This window comes from Mustela erminea, chromosome 13, assembly GCF_009829155.1.
Source record: "Mustela erminea isolate mMusErm1 chromosome 13, mMusErm1.Pri, whole genome shotgun sequence".
NCBI classification, from domain to species: Eukaryota; Metazoa; Chordata; class Mammalia; order Carnivora; family Mustelidae; genus Mustela; species Mustela erminea.
In genome coordinates this window covers 18,293,133-18,311,057 of record NC_045626.1, presented here as the reverse complement: position 1 = coordinate 18,311,057, position 17,925 = coordinate 18,293,133, and the positions used below count along the sequence as shown (strand labels likewise).

At 40.3% G+C, this 17,925-nt stretch overlaps 1 protein-coding gene across 4 annotated transcripts in view; it reads left to right on the top strand.

Annotated features, from left to right (window-relative positions):
* The window catches only part of WDR7 (WD repeat domain 7), a 363,555-nt gene that overhangs the window by 87,176 nt on the left and 258,454 nt on the right, over window positions 1-17,925 (top strand). The window lies entirely within an intron of this gene.

Genomic DNA, 17,925 nt, shown 5'->3' with positions numbered 1-17,925 from the left:
CTTGAGGCATTATTGCTGGTATGTTTTCACTCTTGTGTTTCTTTCAGTTGAGGCTTCATTGCTAATGTGCTGTCGTATTTCTTATTCTTACTGAGTTCAGTCCTTTCATTTCTGATTTTCCTAATCCTCATTTTTATTTTCCTTTTCCGTTATCATTTTAAAAATGTTCTTCAGCTTGTTTTGAAATAAGGACATTCATTGTATCTGCTTTTTGAGTGTGTCTGTTTTTTCCTTTCTGGTTCTTACTCTTTAATTAGCATAATTTGACCTTAACACTTTTCTCTTGTTGACTATTTTTTTGCAAAGTAATCTTTCCTGGACTCTGAAAGATTAGTTCAGGTAGTTTTTCTAACTTCACAGAACTTCCTTTTCTGTTGTTGCATGTGGTTCAGAAAGACGGTGGCTCGATTTCTGACATCTCCCAACACCAGTCCCCACCTCTTTTTTTCAGGTGGGGAGAATTACCTGTCAGTTTTGATTGCATTCTTAGCAGTTTCTCATTCCTGGGGCCCTTTCCTGAAGGCAGCCCTGACGCAGCCGTGTTGCACGTGGACGGGGACCGCCATGTGCCAGCCCCTCAGACCTTGTTACTGAGGGCCCTTGCATTCCCTTGCTGTGGAGATGGCTGAACCTTTCCCACGGTCAGCTGCTGTTTTTAAATGGGCCCACTCTATTTTCCTGGTAAATATCGGTTAGCATTTTGGGGTTTTCCTATCAGATCTGTCACATATCTTCCTACTTCCCTTTCCTTCATCCTACCGAGGTGCCAGATACCAGATAGATCTTGTAGCTGTTGGTGGGTTTTTCCACCTGCTTGAATTTGGGGATTTCTGGATGTATTTTGTCACCTTGTTTTGTTGAAAATGTTCTCAGTACATTTCGTTTATTCTATCTAATTGCTCTGTTTCTATGTGAAGATTTGGAAAAATAAAATAACTATGCTGCCATCAGTGCCATGATCTTTTCAGAATCCCTTTGAGTTTCTGTATTTTTTTTAAGTTTTTTTTTTTTTAAAGATTTTATTTACTTATTTTACACAGAGAGAGAGATCCCAAGTAGGCAGAGAGGCAGGCAGAGAGAGAGAGAGGAGGAAGCAAGCTCCCTGCTGAGCAGAGAGCTTGATGTGGGGCTCGATCCCAGGACTCTGGGATCATGACCCAAGCCAAAGGCAGAGGCTTTAACCCACTGAGCCACCCAGGTGCCTCTGAGTTTCTGTATTCTTTATGTTAATTGTTAAGAGTCAGTAAGGAGATTTAGTAAAGGAGAAATAGTATTAAACATTCATTTTTAAATCTTAATTTTATATTTATTATTGAACTAGATGAGGCACATCTGTGAATGTTTGTTTTCTCTATTCTGGATCAGTTGTGGGCTTGAATTTAAAAGACTATTTATGTGAGAACATCCTTAACCTACTGGCAGGTGACAGAGTCCTTCAGTCTGGGCTGGAATTTTCCTCATGTATTGACCCATCTACTGCCCACACCCACAATCTCACAGCGTAGTGGTTAGAGAGAATGACTTCAGGCTCTACACTGAACAATCAGTGACTTTTTTTTTTTTTTTTTGCCACTTCTTCCCTCTGTATTGTTTATCAGTTGGTATCTAGACATTTCTAGAATGAAAAGTTTAGAATTTAATATGAGGCTTTTGGTAAAGAGATTCCTTAAGGAATAATAAACTTAAAATTCTTTTGGAACCAGAAATATAAAATTAAAATAGTTAATATTATTGATTAGGCACAGGTGTATAAGTAAGGTAATTGGGATCTGTTTCTAAACATACATTATTACATTGCTGTTATCAAAAGAAGGTCGAAGAAGTCCAGCTGCCCTGTCTCCCTCCTCCTCTTTCCTTCTTTCTCTGTCTTCCTTCCACAATTCATTCACCCTGTTACATTAATCATTCCTCCCGTGGTTCACATTCCTTTCGTGTATTTGCGTCCTAACTCTGGTTGTTGTCTCTTACTCTCTTTATATTTACCTCACATTCAGCGTACTCTGGCACACATAAGAAAGTACATATATGTAGGTTGTGAATGCACGTGCGCTCCTGTGTGTGTATGTGTGTGTGTGTGCACGCGCGCGCCCATGTGCATCTGCATCATGTGTGGATATTTCATCAAGTTTCGAATGACTCCTTTGAAGATTTCCGACTCAGGTTATTTTTGCACCAACTTTTTCTCCTGTTCCAGGGTAAGGAGTTTTAAGTTACTCTGAATACTGTTAAGGAATAAAACTAAACTTTCAAAACTAACTACATATTTAATTGAACTTACTGCATTTTTTGGTGATTACAGGATTTTAAATTCTTCCCTTTTTTAAAGGATCCATAAATTAGGACCACATTTACTGTGCTCATTACATAACACCATCAAATAAAGGAGCTCCCCTTCCAGCTCCCCATAGCTCTAGTGCCTTATTGGCCCTCTGTCTTGCACATAATAGGTGTTCGGGGGACTTATGAATGGAATTCATGGTTCATATTAAATGTAATTCATCGTATTATTTTGAACCAAGAAAAAAGTCTTATTCTGTGATGGTTTTATATTCAGAACACTTTTGTTTCTCCTTGGAAGTACTTTAACAAACCACAGTGTACCTGAGAAGAAATTCAGATTGTTCTGCAAAGTATGTGAGATACAACAAAGGAGAAATTCCTTTTACCATCTCACGTAATAAATCAAATGGCAGACTGCTGAGAGAATAGGACTAGTAGATAGATTTAACCCTACGACCTTCTCAACAGCCAGATCTTTCTAGCCCTTGTGTGTGATACTTTATATTTAACTCTTATTTGGGAACTTGAAGGTATTTTGAAGTCACTTGATAAAAGTATAAAGATTTGTAGCTAAATACTAATGTGTTAGTACCTTGGGTAAGAAATAATTTCTTCTAATATGCTTGAAATATCTGTTCTTTATTAGACTATATAAAAGATGCTCAAACTTCTTGACTTTTATAGCCTCTGTTAGAAAATAATTGAATCAGTCTAGTTCAGTAAACATTTATTGACTACTAGGTACTGTGTTTGGCCCTGGAGAGCCAAAATGAATAAGACATGATATTTACCCTCAGGAAATATAATCAGATAAATACAATGAATGCTGAGGAGTGAGTGAGATGGCTGAGAAATGCAGAAAGTATTGCAGAGACCTGGACTAGCCTGAGGTGATCAGGATTGGCTTCTTGGAGGAGGGGACATTGAAGAATGAGTAGAACGTAGTCCAGGTGATGGATGGAGGTGGATGGCAGTATGTTCTGGCATGGCAGATGCAAAGAGGGAAGTGGGGAATACGATGTGTGTTCAGCATGGCTTCAAGATTGAAGAGAGGAGAGACAGGAAGTGGTGTGAAATGAGGCCAGTCCATGCTTACCATTGGAAGGTGCTTAAACTTTATCTTTTACCTCTGTGGCTTTCACATTAAAAAACAAAAACAAAAACAAAATCACATTAGATTTCTTCCTTCAAAAATAATTTTGTATGAAAGCAAATATGTGCAACAGATACAAGGGAATGTAGAGGAGAGTTTAAATTCAAGAATTGTGTGTAAGTGGTATTTGGCAGGATCTAGTGATTAATTAGGTGCAGGTGGTGAGTGAGGTTAACTCACAGGTTTTCTGATTGGGTGATTGAATAGAAATTGGCTTTATCAAGTGTGATACCAAACATAGGAATAGGTTTTGTGCGGAATGATGATGAGTTGCTCCGTATATGATGGAGGGGTGTGGTGTTGGATATATGGACTGAGCGATCTCCAGTGGACATCTGGTATTTAAAACCATGGAAAGCCATGAGATTATTCAGAGGAAGCAAATGGGCTGAGATAGACTCTTGGGATACTAACTTTAGGGGAGGAAGTGGAAACAATTCGAAGTGTGAAGAGTTTGAGGAAAACCAGGAGAATGTGCTGAGTTGCCAACTGAGGGGATCAAGAATTTCAAGAAGGGTAGAGAGTGATTAGTCATATCAAATGCAGCAAATGTTCACTATTGGCGGGGTTGAAATATGTTTGTTGGTAACGTCATGAGTACCCTTTTCCAGAATTGCTCCTTAGGATGTTGGGGACAGAAGCTTGAGTGTGGTGGGTTCAGGAGTGAACAGGAAGTGTGAAAATAGAAACCGCAAATGTGTAGGATACTTTCAAAAAGTTTGATAAGGAAAGGAGAAAGAACTGCTAGAGGAAAATGCCACTTGCAAGGGGTGAGAATGTTTGTGGATCAGGGTTAAAGAGCCAGTAGAGAGAGGAACATTCTAGATTAGCATGGGGAAGAGGTAATTGATGAAGCTAGCTTCCCAGGAATGAGAGGGTGGCAGATTTCAAAGACTGCCTTTGACCTGGAGGAGAAAGACTTTATTTTCTGAGTTTGAAGAGAGAGAGGGCAGACTGGATATCTGGGTAGATACATGTTTCTGCGTGTAGTGGGTGGAAATTGAAGAGAGAACATTCCTAAAACCTTCACGTTTTTCCAAGAGGCTATAGGTAAGATTGTCTATGGGGAGCAAGAACCTGGGTATGGACTTGATGGAGGGGTAGAGATGGGGGAGAGGGGGGAAATCAGGGGTAGGAGGATTGTGAATTTGTAGTTGTTATGGGTTGTATTTAGCTGTAGTAAAAGATACAGGAAAAAGTAGAAGGTAAATTTTGCCACTGGTCCTGAATTGCAGTTCTATAATTCAGATGATAAAGGACATTGAGGATGTAGTTGTAAGAGATTGATGTGATTAACCAGAGGTTCCAGCCTTTTTAGGGAAAGAGTGCAAAAGAGGATGAGGCTGATAGTTTTTGACAAAATTGTGGAATGCAGGGACTGAGTGCGTCTATGATAATGGTTCCCAAACTGGTGCAAATTGAGATCATCTGGAGATCTTTAAAAACTACTGGTGTCTGGGGGTGCCTGGGTGGCTCAGTGGGTTAAAGCCTCTACCTTCAGCTCAGGTCATGATCCCAGGGTCATGGGATCGAGCCCTGCATCGGGCTTTCTGCTCGGCAGGGAGCCTGCTTCCTCCTCTCTCTCTGCCCGTCTCTCTGCCTACTTGTGATCTATATCTGTCAAATAAATAAATAAAATCTTTTTAAAAAAAAAAAGAAAGAAAGAAAAAACTACTGGTGTCTGGCCTCTTCTCATGGGCTTTGTGATTGAATCCGTGGGCATGCGACCTGTGCACTAAAGTTCCCCAGGTGACTGATGTGCAGCAGTGTGCGGACCACTGCTCTGGAAGGTTGAAGAGCAGGTATGGTGGGAGGTCTGGAACTAGAGAAGATTGTGATCGGTGTGGAGATACTAACACTTAAGACTTCTGAGGTGAGGGCACGTTCAGGTGAAGTGGGCTGGAGCTGAGACCGCTCCAGAGTTGGGAGGGCAAGTATGGTTTCCATCTTTGGCACAGAAGACCCTGAAGCCCACTTTCCAGGTACTTCCTGCTTTTCACCCGGTGAGCGCTCTCTGAGAAGAGAGGGCAGTCCCTCCTGGCACGCTGATTGCGGAACAAACAGTAAGGCGCAAACATGTCTTACTCTTGTTCTTAGAAAATAATAGTGCAAAACATTGTCGATGCAAATAAAAGCCCAAAACAAATAACCAAACTAATGGGAACTTATTTAAAAGCAAGAGTAACAGCAGTTGAAAACCAGCACTTATGGTGTGCTGATATCAAAACATCTCCTTTATGGGCAATTCATACCTTTATAAGCAGTAGAATCTTTGTACCAATACTCTGCATTTTGTGATTGTGTGACATCTAAGTTCAGTACTGAAAGTCTAGAAAGCTGTAGGCCTCTATTAACTTCAAATTATAAATAGTAACATATAAAACTAACACCTGTATCATAATTAGCCCACGCAACCGTAGTAACTCACTTTATTACTCTCAGGGCTCCATGTTTAACGTTGTGTCATTTGCCCTAGAACTTCAAATCCTTTTATATCCATTAGGAGAGCCTTCGTCCACCCAGGGCTACAGACCATAAGTTGAAAATCACTGACCTATGTGAATGGTGAGATCTTCCAGAATGAGGGGTGGCCGTTGGGGTTTGCGCCAGTGACAATGATTTTATTTTATTTTTATTATTATTATTATTATTTTTTAAGATTTTATTTATTTATTTGACAGACAGAGATCACAAGTAGGCAGAGAGGGAGGCAGAGAGAGAGGAAGGGAAGCAGGCTCCCTGCTGAGCAGAGAGCCCAATGTGGGGCTTGATCCCAGGACCCTGGGATCATGACCTGAGCCGAAGGCAGAGGCTTTAACCCTCTGAGCCACCCAGGCGCCCCGTGACAATGATTTTAAAGTTTGAAAGAACTTTTCCCATATGACATTCATAAGGTGATTTATATGTCATGGTGTGGCAGGCCCTACAGTTAACCTTGGTTGGAAGTGGATTAGTTAGGCGGTCATCTCTGGGAGGCAGTTTATTGCAGTGTCTGAGGATAGGAAGTACAAATGGTTGTAGTGGTTGTGGTTGGAATTCTATACCATGTGTATCTATTTCTGTGGTGGTCCACACATCTTTCTCTTAGTTTGTATGCAGATGCTTATTTTTTGTAATTACACTCATACCCGGCAGTAGATAGTCTTGGTGAGAGTGATATTTTCTCAGGGCGGGTGGAAGTCTTCAAAGAGTATGTAAAAAAAAAAAAAAAAAGAAATAATCATTTATGCTGATTATGTCAGCATAAATCAGGATTTCAGCTTTCCACAGTGCACATAGCTTGGTTCTCTAGTCTGTATTTCAGTAAGTGTAGTATTTGCTCATTGCTGGGACCAGAATACCCGTGTCTCCTTCACCCCCTCCTAGGCTAGCTCCCACTCGCCCGGCTGACCCTTGGTGCTCCCACGAGCCTCAGTTCTGTGACCACCGTCTCTGCAGAGGGTCCTGAAGTTTTCAGGTAATGCTGCCAAGGCCAGCAGTCCTTTGGATCTTCTCTGACCGTCTGGCATTTGCTTTACGTTTCTGTCCCTGTACTACTACTACCTTGGTGCCAGTACCTGGGAACAAGGACATGTATTCGTTTACATGTGTGTTTCTGTGTGTCAGGATTTCTTTTCTTTCTTTTTTTTTTTTTTTTAAAGATTTTATTTATTTATTTGACTGAGAGAAATCATAAGTAGATGGAGAGGCAGGCAGAGAGAGAGAGAGGGAAGCAGGCTCCCCGCCGAGCAGAGAGCCTGATGCGGGACTCCATCCCAGGACCCTGAGATCATGACCCGAGCCGAAGGCAGCGGCTCAACCCACTGAGCCACCCAGGCGCCCCTGTGTCAGGGTTTCTTAACTTCAGCACCGCTGACATTTGGGGCCGGATCATTCTCCGTTCTGTGGTCCGTCTGGTACCCTGCGGCCTGTGCAGCGGCCTCCCCAGCCTCTACCCTCGAAATGCCATTAGCACCTTCGCCCACTTGTGACTCACAGTCATGTCTCCAGATGGTGCCAGATGTCCTTTGAGGGTGAGGAGTAGGTCACCTCTGGCTGAGAATTGCTGCTCTGTATCCGACTAAGAGCTCCTCATGGGACTGTCAGAGATAGTCCTGCTTGTAGTTCTAGTGCCTGGCAAAAACTGTTCATTGAATCACTGTGAATAACCCAGAATTTGAGGGTTGATTAATATGGAGCGGACTTGTCTCCGCCACCCCTCATCTCTAGAATCTTTACAAAACTAATGCTGAGAAGCTCTTGATACCCCAAAGTCTGGACCCTGACTTCTATGTCCTAAGCATCGACCTGTGTGACTGACTGGCTTACCTCTTGCCTTCCATTTGTTTTTAGCTTTAAAAGGGAGGTAATAAGGTTGTAATGAAGTCAGATGGCAACATGTTTTCACACATTTATCACAATAGGTATTCAGCACACACTAGTTTAATGCTCTTGATTGAATGATAGCCTGATTTCATTCATTCAGCACACCTTGAGTGCGTGCTGTAAGCTGGGCCCCGAGCTAACACAGCTGAAGAGTGCATGAATCACTTCCAAACCCAGCCTGTCCTGGTCCCAGGGGTTCCTGCTCTCTTGAGGGAGAGGGGGGAGCCATTCATCGTGGTGAGCTTTATTCCCCAAGGTAGACAGGAACCAAGTGGGAGAGAGCCCTTGGGAGGTGGCTGACCTGATGCGGTGTTGGGAAGGCTTTTCTGAAGAGAGTCATTCGTGCTCGCGTCAGCAGCACATATACTGAAGAGAGTCATTCGTGTGTAGGCTTGATACCAAAAGGCAAAATGGGGAAAGAGCATCCCAGGCAGAGAAAACACTGTCCCGCTGTGGGTGGGGACAGTGAGTGGGCCGAGAGGGCATAGGGAGCCCTGGGAGAAGAGGGTTCAAAACAGGTTAGAATCTGCTTGAGTGTATTTCTGACTTTGGAGATTGTTCCCCACTGTGACCCTGGGTGGATTAAAGCTGTTTTCTTTTCTTCTGTTCATTTTGCCATTATTAGTCTTAGCTTTTCTTTTAGCAAGTTGACTTCCTAGAATATCCTCTCATTTCCTTCCATTCACAAATGTGTGAAGGATTTGGAATACCCAGGAGGATGCATTAGCCTAGGAGCACTTTTTTTTTTTTTTTCACAGTTTCTTTCTTTCCTTTCCTCCCTTCCTCCCGTTCTCTTTCTTTTTCCTTTCTTTTGTTTCTGTCCTTCAGTTATTTTCTTTTTAAATCTAACTTTATTTTTTTTTCAGTGTTCCAAAATTCATTGTTTATGTGCACCACCCCCAGTGCTCCGTGCAGTCTGTGCCCTCCTTAGTACCCACACCAGGCTCACCCAAGCTTCATCCTCCTCCCCTCCAAAACCTTCAGTTTGTTTCTCAGAGTCCACAGTCTCTCATGGTTTGTCTTCCCTCCGATATATCCCCCAACTCACTTCTCTCCGTCTCCCCATGTCCTCCGTGTTATTCCTTAGGCTCCACAAGTAAGTGAAACCATATGATAATTGACTCTCTCTGCTTGACTTACTTCACTCAGCATAATCTCCTTCAGTCCTGTCCATGTTGATACAGAAGTTGGGTAATTCATCCTTTCTGATGGAGGCATAATAATGATCCATTGTTTCCATGTGTCTTTAACATTCATTTGAGATAAAACGAGCTGGTTTTTGTTGTCGCAGTTTTACCAGTGAAGGGAATAGGATGTGTTAACTGTTCACTGTTTGTAGCATCTCTCCTCTGTTGAGGAAACAGAGGAATTGATGCAGGGGGCATTAAGTGAGTCATATAAAGGCTTGTCTAATGGAGGAGTGGGGGTGCCCCAGCCCCCAGGGCTCCTGGTCTTGTGATTTTGGTGACTTGGCCATTTGGGGAGAGTTACAACTTAATCTCTTTTGTGCCGGTATTATGGAGCCTTATTATATTAATCTTCTAATCTCTTAATATATTAATACCATTTGGATATTATTAGTATTGAAACATTATTCAGTAAGACATGGCCTGTAGAAATATCTTTAGACGATATTATCTCTATAGCAGGCATGACCTAAGTGTTTATACTTAATGTGTATACTTAACTTTTGAGTAATTTACATTTTATGTCATGTGACTTAAATTGTTTAGTATTAAACCTTAAAACCTCTGAAATATCCTTTTTTGGTTTAGGCTTTTTAATATACTTGTTAATGAAAACACATGGAAGGAAGTGAAATAATATCAGCTCTGAGTATATTGTCATCCCTGCCGTCATAAAATCTCCTCTCCAGAATCAAATATTTAAGATAAGTGTATTGTCTAATTTTAACTTAGAGTCTCAGAACCGTGTTACCCTGTTAATATTAAGTAACAGCAGTACGACAGCAGAGGGCACCAAATATCTATTTCAGTCTTAGACATTTTCTTGATAGTTTCCCTTTTTTTCTCCCTCCTTTCCTCCTTTTTTTCTAATACAGTTGACAGCACGGTTTGAACTGTGTGTGTCCACTTATGTGTGGATTTTTTTTTCAATACGGTGTAGTCTTGTAAACATTTTGTCTATGATTTTCTTTTTTCTAGCTTTCTTTATTTTAAGAATACACTAATACATATACAAAAATATGTGTTAATTGACTCTGTTAATGGTAAGGCTTCTGGTCAACAATAGGTTGTTCGTAGTTAAGATTTTGGGGAGTCAGAAGTTACTCTCAGACTTCCTACTGCCTGTGGGGAGAAGGGGATCAGTGCCCCGGACATGCATGTTGTCCAGGGCTCAGCTGTACTTAAAATCGTTAACGCTAAAACCATATATTCTTATAGTAAGTGGTGGGGCTTTCCCGTGGCTAATTTTAGAATATTTTAAAAGCACATTAAGATGGGGCACCTGGGTGGCTCAGTGGGTTAAGCCTCTGCCTTCAGCTCAGGTCATGATCCCAGCATCCTGGGATCAAGCCCCGCATCAGGCTCTCTGCTCAGCAGGGGGCCTGCTTCCCTTCCCCTCTCTCTGCCTGCCTCTTTGCCTACTTGTGATCTCATTCAAATAAATAAAATCTTAAAAAAAAAAGCACACTAAGACATCATTGTTTTTATTCATCAAACCTTTCCTATTTAACATTATGCATCAGAAGTTATTTTAAAGATCTTTATTTTTTATTTAATAAATTTTTTTTAATTTTTAAAAAATATTTTATTTATTTATTTGACAGAGAGAGAGATAACAAGTAGGTAGAGAGAGAGGGGAGGAAGCAGGCTCCCTGCTGAGCAGAGAGCCCAATGGGGGACTTGATGCCAGGACTCTGAGATCATGACCTGAGCTGAAGGCAGAGGCTTAACCCACTGAGCAACCCAGGCATCCCAAAGATCTTTGTTTATTTATTTATTTTTTTAAATTTTATTTATCCATTTGTCATAGAGAGACTGCGCTAGCGAGCACACAAGTAGGGTGAGCAGCGGTCAGAGGGAGAAGCAGGCTCCTGGCTGAGCAGGGAGCCCGATGTACAGCTCATCTGTCTGGATCATGACCTGAGCCAAAGGCAGACTGTTAACTGACTGAGCCACCCAGGCGTCCCTAAAGATTTTTATTCAATAAGATATCCCGTCCATAATCAGGAGTAAAATTGTTTAATTTTTCTTACCAAAATATTCTTAGGTGATAAACCAGTTCTTTATACTGGGCTTAGGAAATAAAAAAATTATTAAGATCATGCATTAGAAATATGACACCTAAATAATTATTTTGTGAAATGTTTTATTATTATTTGTCACATACGTATTTGTATGTACATATTATTTGTCACATACATTTTTTTAGGACTCAGTGTTGATATTTATAGAAGCGTGTGTGTGTGTTTGTGTATGTTAGATATATAACATTACCTAGTCTTAGTATCCTCCATCTCTGGTTTCAAAGCAGATTCAGATTTTTTTTTAAATTATTTACTCATCTGCTTTATGCATTAGCATCAAAATCAGCTGGTGTTTTAAGATTTTATTTACTTGAGAGGGAGAGGGAGAGAGCAGAAGCTGGGGGAATGGGCAGAGGGGGAGGGAGAAGCAGACTCCCCACTGAGCAGGGAGCTCAGTGCAGGGCTTGATCCCAGGACCCAGGACCAGGACCTGAGCAGACACTTAACTGGATGAGCCACCCAGGTACCCCCAAATCGGCTGGTGTTTAATGCTCACTGGCATAAATCAAATTTATGTTTAGGTAGAAGTCTGGACTCTTTGGTATTATAGATTGGACTCCATGCTTTTTCAGGAAAAATAATTACTTTTCTAGGTAACTTTAGAAATAGTCCTGAAAACTATGACATTAAAAAATGATTCAAAAATAAGTTTTAAAATCAGGACCGTTGAAGTGAATGATGCAAGGTAAAATTATCGCCATCATTCTAAATTTCTCTAAATCATCAGATAAAATGACATATGCCTAAAATATCATTATAACGTTGGTTTTAGGGGACAAAGCTACGGGGTGTTTTAACAGACATGATTTAACCGAGCATGTTATCAAATATATAATAATGATAAATGTTGTAACAGGGATACATCAACATTTTCTCCTTTGCAGGTTGGAAGTTGTTTCCTTGTTGCTGGCAGTGCTGCTTACGGTGTGCGTGTGTGTCCATATGCTGAAAAGTACCCGGGCTTGAATAAGGATTCATCTCTTGATCATAGTTCTGTCATTTTCCTTGGGTTTTTCACTTGAGATACAATTTTATCTGCTATTCTTAATGTGATTTCCACAGGTTTGCTTTCAGTGATGAGCAAGCAGCGCAGTAATTTTTTCCTTTTGGTGCATTTCTGTAATGTTTTTAGTCCAGTTCTTTATTTAGTATTTGAAATGGGTAAGTCTGTATTTTCCCGTATACAGAAAATATAATTTTAATAGGCTTAGCACTTACAATGGAAATATCAAATATATCGGTCTTACTAGCTTTTTAAAGTACATGTGTGTCTTTTGCGTTTATGATTTGAGTTTTACTAGCAAACTTGAGACCATTTTATTTAAATATATTTTATGATTTAGCTTTGCTTGCTGCCCTTTGTCAAGTAAGTTTTGAAATTAATTGCCTTAAGTACAAAGGCTTCATTTTTTTCTAAGCATCTTGTATATAATGGACACTCCACAATTATTTGTTGAATTAAGCTTCTGCCATGATAATGTGAAAGGGAATTTGCAAACACGCATTTCAGATATTCGTAGTAAAGGTAAAAGAACAAGCATACTACTTTAATAGGAATGTTAAAGAATTTCCAGAGTTAGGTAACCTGTACATGAAACTGTTAAGACTCTAAGATGACTCAAATGTGTTAGTTTGTTCTAGATATATATATATATATCCTGTGATTGAGCTAAGAGATCCTTGGAGTTTGGTAGATGTTTCGGCTCATTTTTCTTTAATCTTAGTGTGACATATTAGAATATCAAACGTGCCTGCGATCACCTCTGCCATCTCATGCATTCAGCTTAAGTGCTGCCCTCACAACTTTGCTGGATATCTGTATTTTGTTGTAATAAGCCTTTAAGTCAGTAGAATCCATTGACAGATGTTACAGGTCATATGTAGGACTTGGGGATGAATCATCTTCTCCTTCTTTCCTTCAGTCTCACTCTGTTCTCATCTTCCTTCATTATCGCTGTCTTTCACCCTCTTTTTCTGACTGTAGCATGCTCGTAGGTCCAGGTTCTCCATGGTGACACAATCAGCAGAACCCAGAGGTTGTGATAAAAGGAGTCACACACAATCACATCCAGATATCATGGCACCAGACACAAGATAACCTTTCAGTTGTCCAAGCACATGGGCTGTCTGCTGGCGCACCTCCCGGAAAGAGACAGAACCAGAGCTGATCTCGGGGTGCTGAAAGGGGCACAGATGTGGTTGACATCAGAGGGGCGAGCTTAAAAGCTGACCTTGTGTCTTCACTCTTGCCTTCTTTTTTCTTCAAACCCCTCTTGCTGCCTCAGTAATTTCCTTACCAAACATGTTTGATTTTATATTCTTTGGTAGTAATGATCTCCCTTTCTCCTAATAGAATTTTGTAGCTCTTTACTAGAAAGACAATATTTACTAAGGTATTGTGGTGGGCTCTTGATTTTACCTGATGCTGTTTTTAACCTATTTTCTAAACATAGTGACATGGCTGTCTACCCAAAGTAGATATTAAGATGATGTTTTATCATTTTATCTTTTTTTGTGACTTGACGAGCCCTAATGCCAAGAATAATGCCTAGGCCGTAGCAGCAACTTTGTATGTGGTAGCTATCAATATCAATTTTCATATCAATAATATATTAGATATAATGTATTATAAACAACTTTATGATTCAAATTAATATCAGTAGGTACAAAGCGTTAAGCATAGCATTTGACATTACATATTCAGCGTTTGGAAAAATAAATATGCAGTGCAGTGGTGTTAAAAATAAAAGGGTAATGTATACATTCTTCATCCTATCCCGACTTCTGCATTCTCAGTACTGTTGCACACTTTCATCTTCCCTCATCTGGATGGCTTCTGTTTCCTCCCAAATCATATTCGTGACTCTGATCTTTTCAGCCAACACTGCTGGTAGATAAACATCTATAAAATTAAATTTGGTTATGTTATTCCACTCTTTTAAAGCCTTTAGATGGTAGTTGTCAAGCTGTACGATAGCCTGAAGTTGTCTGGGGTTCTCGTTAGGCAGGTTCTGATCCCTTTAGGTCTATGCATACTGATTCAGGCCTGTTATCAGGCCCAGGAATCTGTATTTTAACCAATAGCCTCAATGATTCTCAGAGAAGCACTGCTTTAGTGATTCCCAAGTTTGCAAGATCAAGTTCAAAAGCCTTAGTCGGAACCTCTGTGTTCTCAGTGAACCAACCCTTACATTCCTTCCCCTCGTCATCTGTGGCTTCATCAGCATCTGGCCTGTCGCATCTCCAGCCTTTATCCCTTTTCACATTTTGCTCTCTGTCTGCCCTTTCATAGTAACCCCTTCGGAGAGGCTCACCCAGGGTAGAGTTGGTGCTTTCTCTGCCGTGTCCCTTATTGTATCTTGCAATCCTCCTTTCTTCAAAGCACCATTCTTACTACATGGTCATGGTGTCTTTCATGCCATTATGTATCTGTGAGGTTTGAGTTCCATTACTAGAAAATCATCTCGTTAGTCTTTGTATCTCCAGTGTCTTGCACAAACACAGGCGAATGTGTAACAAATGAATTAAATATGAAATTCAGAAAGTCTTGACTTTTTTTAAAATCATATTTTGTAGGGGCGCCTGGGTGGCTCAGTAGGTTAAGCCACTGCCTTCGGCTCAGGTCATGATCTCAGGGTCCTGGGATTGAGTCCCGCATCGGGCTCTCTGCTCAGCGGGGAGCCTGCTTCCCTCTCTCTCTCTTTGCCTGCCTCTCTGTCTACTTGTGATCTCTGTCTGTCAAATAAACAAATAAAATCTTAAAAAAAAAATAAAATTATATTTTGTAGAATATTAATTTACATTACCTACATTCTTTAGGTTCTTAAGCTGGGATTTAGAAATTATTTCCTACCTTCCTTTAAACATGATTCAGTTCAGAACAGCGATTTAAGCAAAGGAGGCAGAATTAGTAATAATTATGGCAATAATTTTTGGAAGAGCAGCTACTTGAGACTTTTTTTTACATTTTTCTTTAATTGAGATATAATTGACATACAACATTACATTAGTTTCAGGTTTACAACATGATGATTTGTATTTGTATGTATTGTGAAATGATCACCACAGGAGGTCTCGTTTACAGGAAATGCTTCTCCAAGGATGGGTAAAGTATGACTTGAGGGGTTGTGCGAAGAATGAGAAAGCAGCATCTTCCTGGTATAAGCAAAGGCCCAAACATGTGACATTGCATGGTTCTGGAAGATACAAGTGTTTTAGGGACACCTGGGTGGCTCAGTTGGTTAGGCATCTGCCTTCTGCTCAGGTCATGATCCTGGGGTCCTGGGATCGAGCCCGACATCAGGCTCCCAGCTCCTCTTTGTGCCCATCCTCCTCCTCTTTGTGCTCACTCTCTCCCAAATAAATAAAAATAGAAAATTAAAAAAAAAATACAAGTGATTTCATTGGGCTGTAGTAGAAGATATGGGGGTTGTAATGAAATTGGAGGCAGCAATATACTTTGCCTTGCAAAGAAGTCTTTACTTTGGAAAGATTGTATCCTTGGATTCTAAAATGCCGTTGAAATCCTTTCAGCTAGGAAGAAACGTGATCGGATGAGAGGATGATTGAGGCAGCAGGGAGGGACCAGTTAAGGAGATTTATTACAATTTTATGATTGAAGAGTTGATTAGCAATTTAAAATAATTTTGAATTTTTTTTTATAATGTCCTTTGTTCATTCTGTCATGTACTCTGATAAGCTTACACAAGATGAGTAAAACATAGTTCCCACAGAGTACAGGAAAATGTAAATATGAAAAATACCCAACTATGTCAACATAGCCAAGGTGTATATGTTTGTGACATACAGTAGCTAGAAAATTTTATGGGCGCTGGGTCATTATGGACTAACTTTCCTTTGGAGAATTAGGGTCTTGATGGAATAGAAGGGATTAGAATAGAACAAAAAAGAATATTTTGGGCAAAGGAATAAATAAAAGGATTAATGGGTGGGAGACCCTGGTTACGGTATGAGAGCCGGTTTGTTAAAGCAGGAAAAATACTTGCTATCAGACCATAATGAGCCTTGAATGTTGTGCTGAACGATTTTGTATTTTATCCTGAAGCTTTATTTTCTGATTTTGAGAATAATATATCATGGCTGTATACCATTTAAGAAATGTAGGGAAATATAAAGAAAAAAGAAACTAGTCTGTAATTCCATCACAAAATGTAATGACCAATATTTTCATGTATTTCTTCCCAGTGTTTCTCACCATGCTCAGATATATACTTAAGCATTCAATAAATGAAATCAGAACTATACTCTGTGTGTGCGTGCGTGTGTGTGTGTGTGTGTGTGTGTGTGTGATTTTAATCTCACTTAAAATTGGAACAGGCGGAGTGCCTGGGTGGCTCAGTCTGTTAAGTGTCTGCCTTTGCCCAGGTCATGATCCCAGAGTCCTGGGATCAAGCCAGCAGGGAGTCTGCTTCTCCCTCTCCCTCTGCTCCTCCCCCCTCTCATTCTGTCTCTCTTTCCTTCTCTCTCTCTCTCTCTTTCGCAAATAAAATCTTTTTAAAAAAATTGGAACAGGAAATTTTGCCATGTGGTTAAATGTGTCCAGAAAGCATGATTTGTAGTGATTGCAGTATTTATTCTATTATATGGCTACACTTAAATTATTTATCTGTTTCCTTATTGTTAGACTCTTTGGGCTTCAATTTAAAATAATGGCTACCATTTCACTGAACATCTTTGTACATAAATCCATGTCTGTATTTCTGACTATTTAGGATAGGGTTCTAGAAATAAATGCACTGGATCAAACTGTCTAAAGGTCTCACAATGTATTTTGCTACGTTGCTCTTCTAAAAGGCTACTTTTTAAATTCACGCCTGCAGTGTGTGGGTTTGACTTCCATTGTATTCCTGGATAAGTAGTTTTTAGTGTTTACTGTGCGCTAATTTTATAAATGGTATCTTGTAGTTATTTTAACAGTTATTTCCTTGACAACTAGTTTGAGCTGGTTTTCTCCTATATTTATTGACTCTTTGTTTCTTTTACTGCAAATTGTCCTTGATCTTTATGGTATTCTCCCTCTTATTTGGGCATTAGTATTTTTCTCACTGATTTTAAGACATTTATATAGATTATAACTCAGTCTTATTTCTGGCCCATTTTCCTATTTCTTATTTGCCTTTTAATATTTTTACAGTAGTGAATTTTATAGTAGTGAATCTTTAAGTACGTTTGGAAAGCTCTTTCTCTTCTTGAGATCAGAGATATTCACCTGTATTTTGATTTAGTTTTTAATCTGTATTTTCCATTTCTCTTTATAACCCATGATAAGGGCAGCTTTTTGGTGGAAGAGTGATGTGACTGTATTTGTGCTTCAGAAAGAAGTCTTGTGGCTCTGTGAAGTTACGTTGGACTAAGGAGAGACTAGGGGCAGTGACCCCCACTGAGACAAGGAAATAAGGGTCCAGATGTGGTGACAGTGATGGGGGGGACAGAATGGAAGAGGAAGGATTCTCCACGGACGGCCTGGCAGACACAGCAGGTTCAGTGGCAGCGTGGACATGGGGACACATTGACTATGAGGTGCTATGGGACGTCTAGATACAAGCAGTTGTTAAGTAGAGGATTGAAACTCCGGGAGGCCGGCCTGGCGAGGATGGAAATTAGGGAGCCACAGGCGTCCGTCCCGACATAGGAGGAAGGACGAGTTTTCAGGGCAGCTGACGGCTGAGAAGGGTGGTCAGAATTAGAAGGCTCACCAGGAAGGGAAGCTGGGGGAGGTGGCTTTTAATTTTTTTTCTTCATGCTTTTCTCTCACTCCCCCAGCAAAAATAACGATGTCAGATACTGCAAAGAGCTCAAGGAAAAGCAGGACTGAGAGTTTCCTTGGATTAGCCTC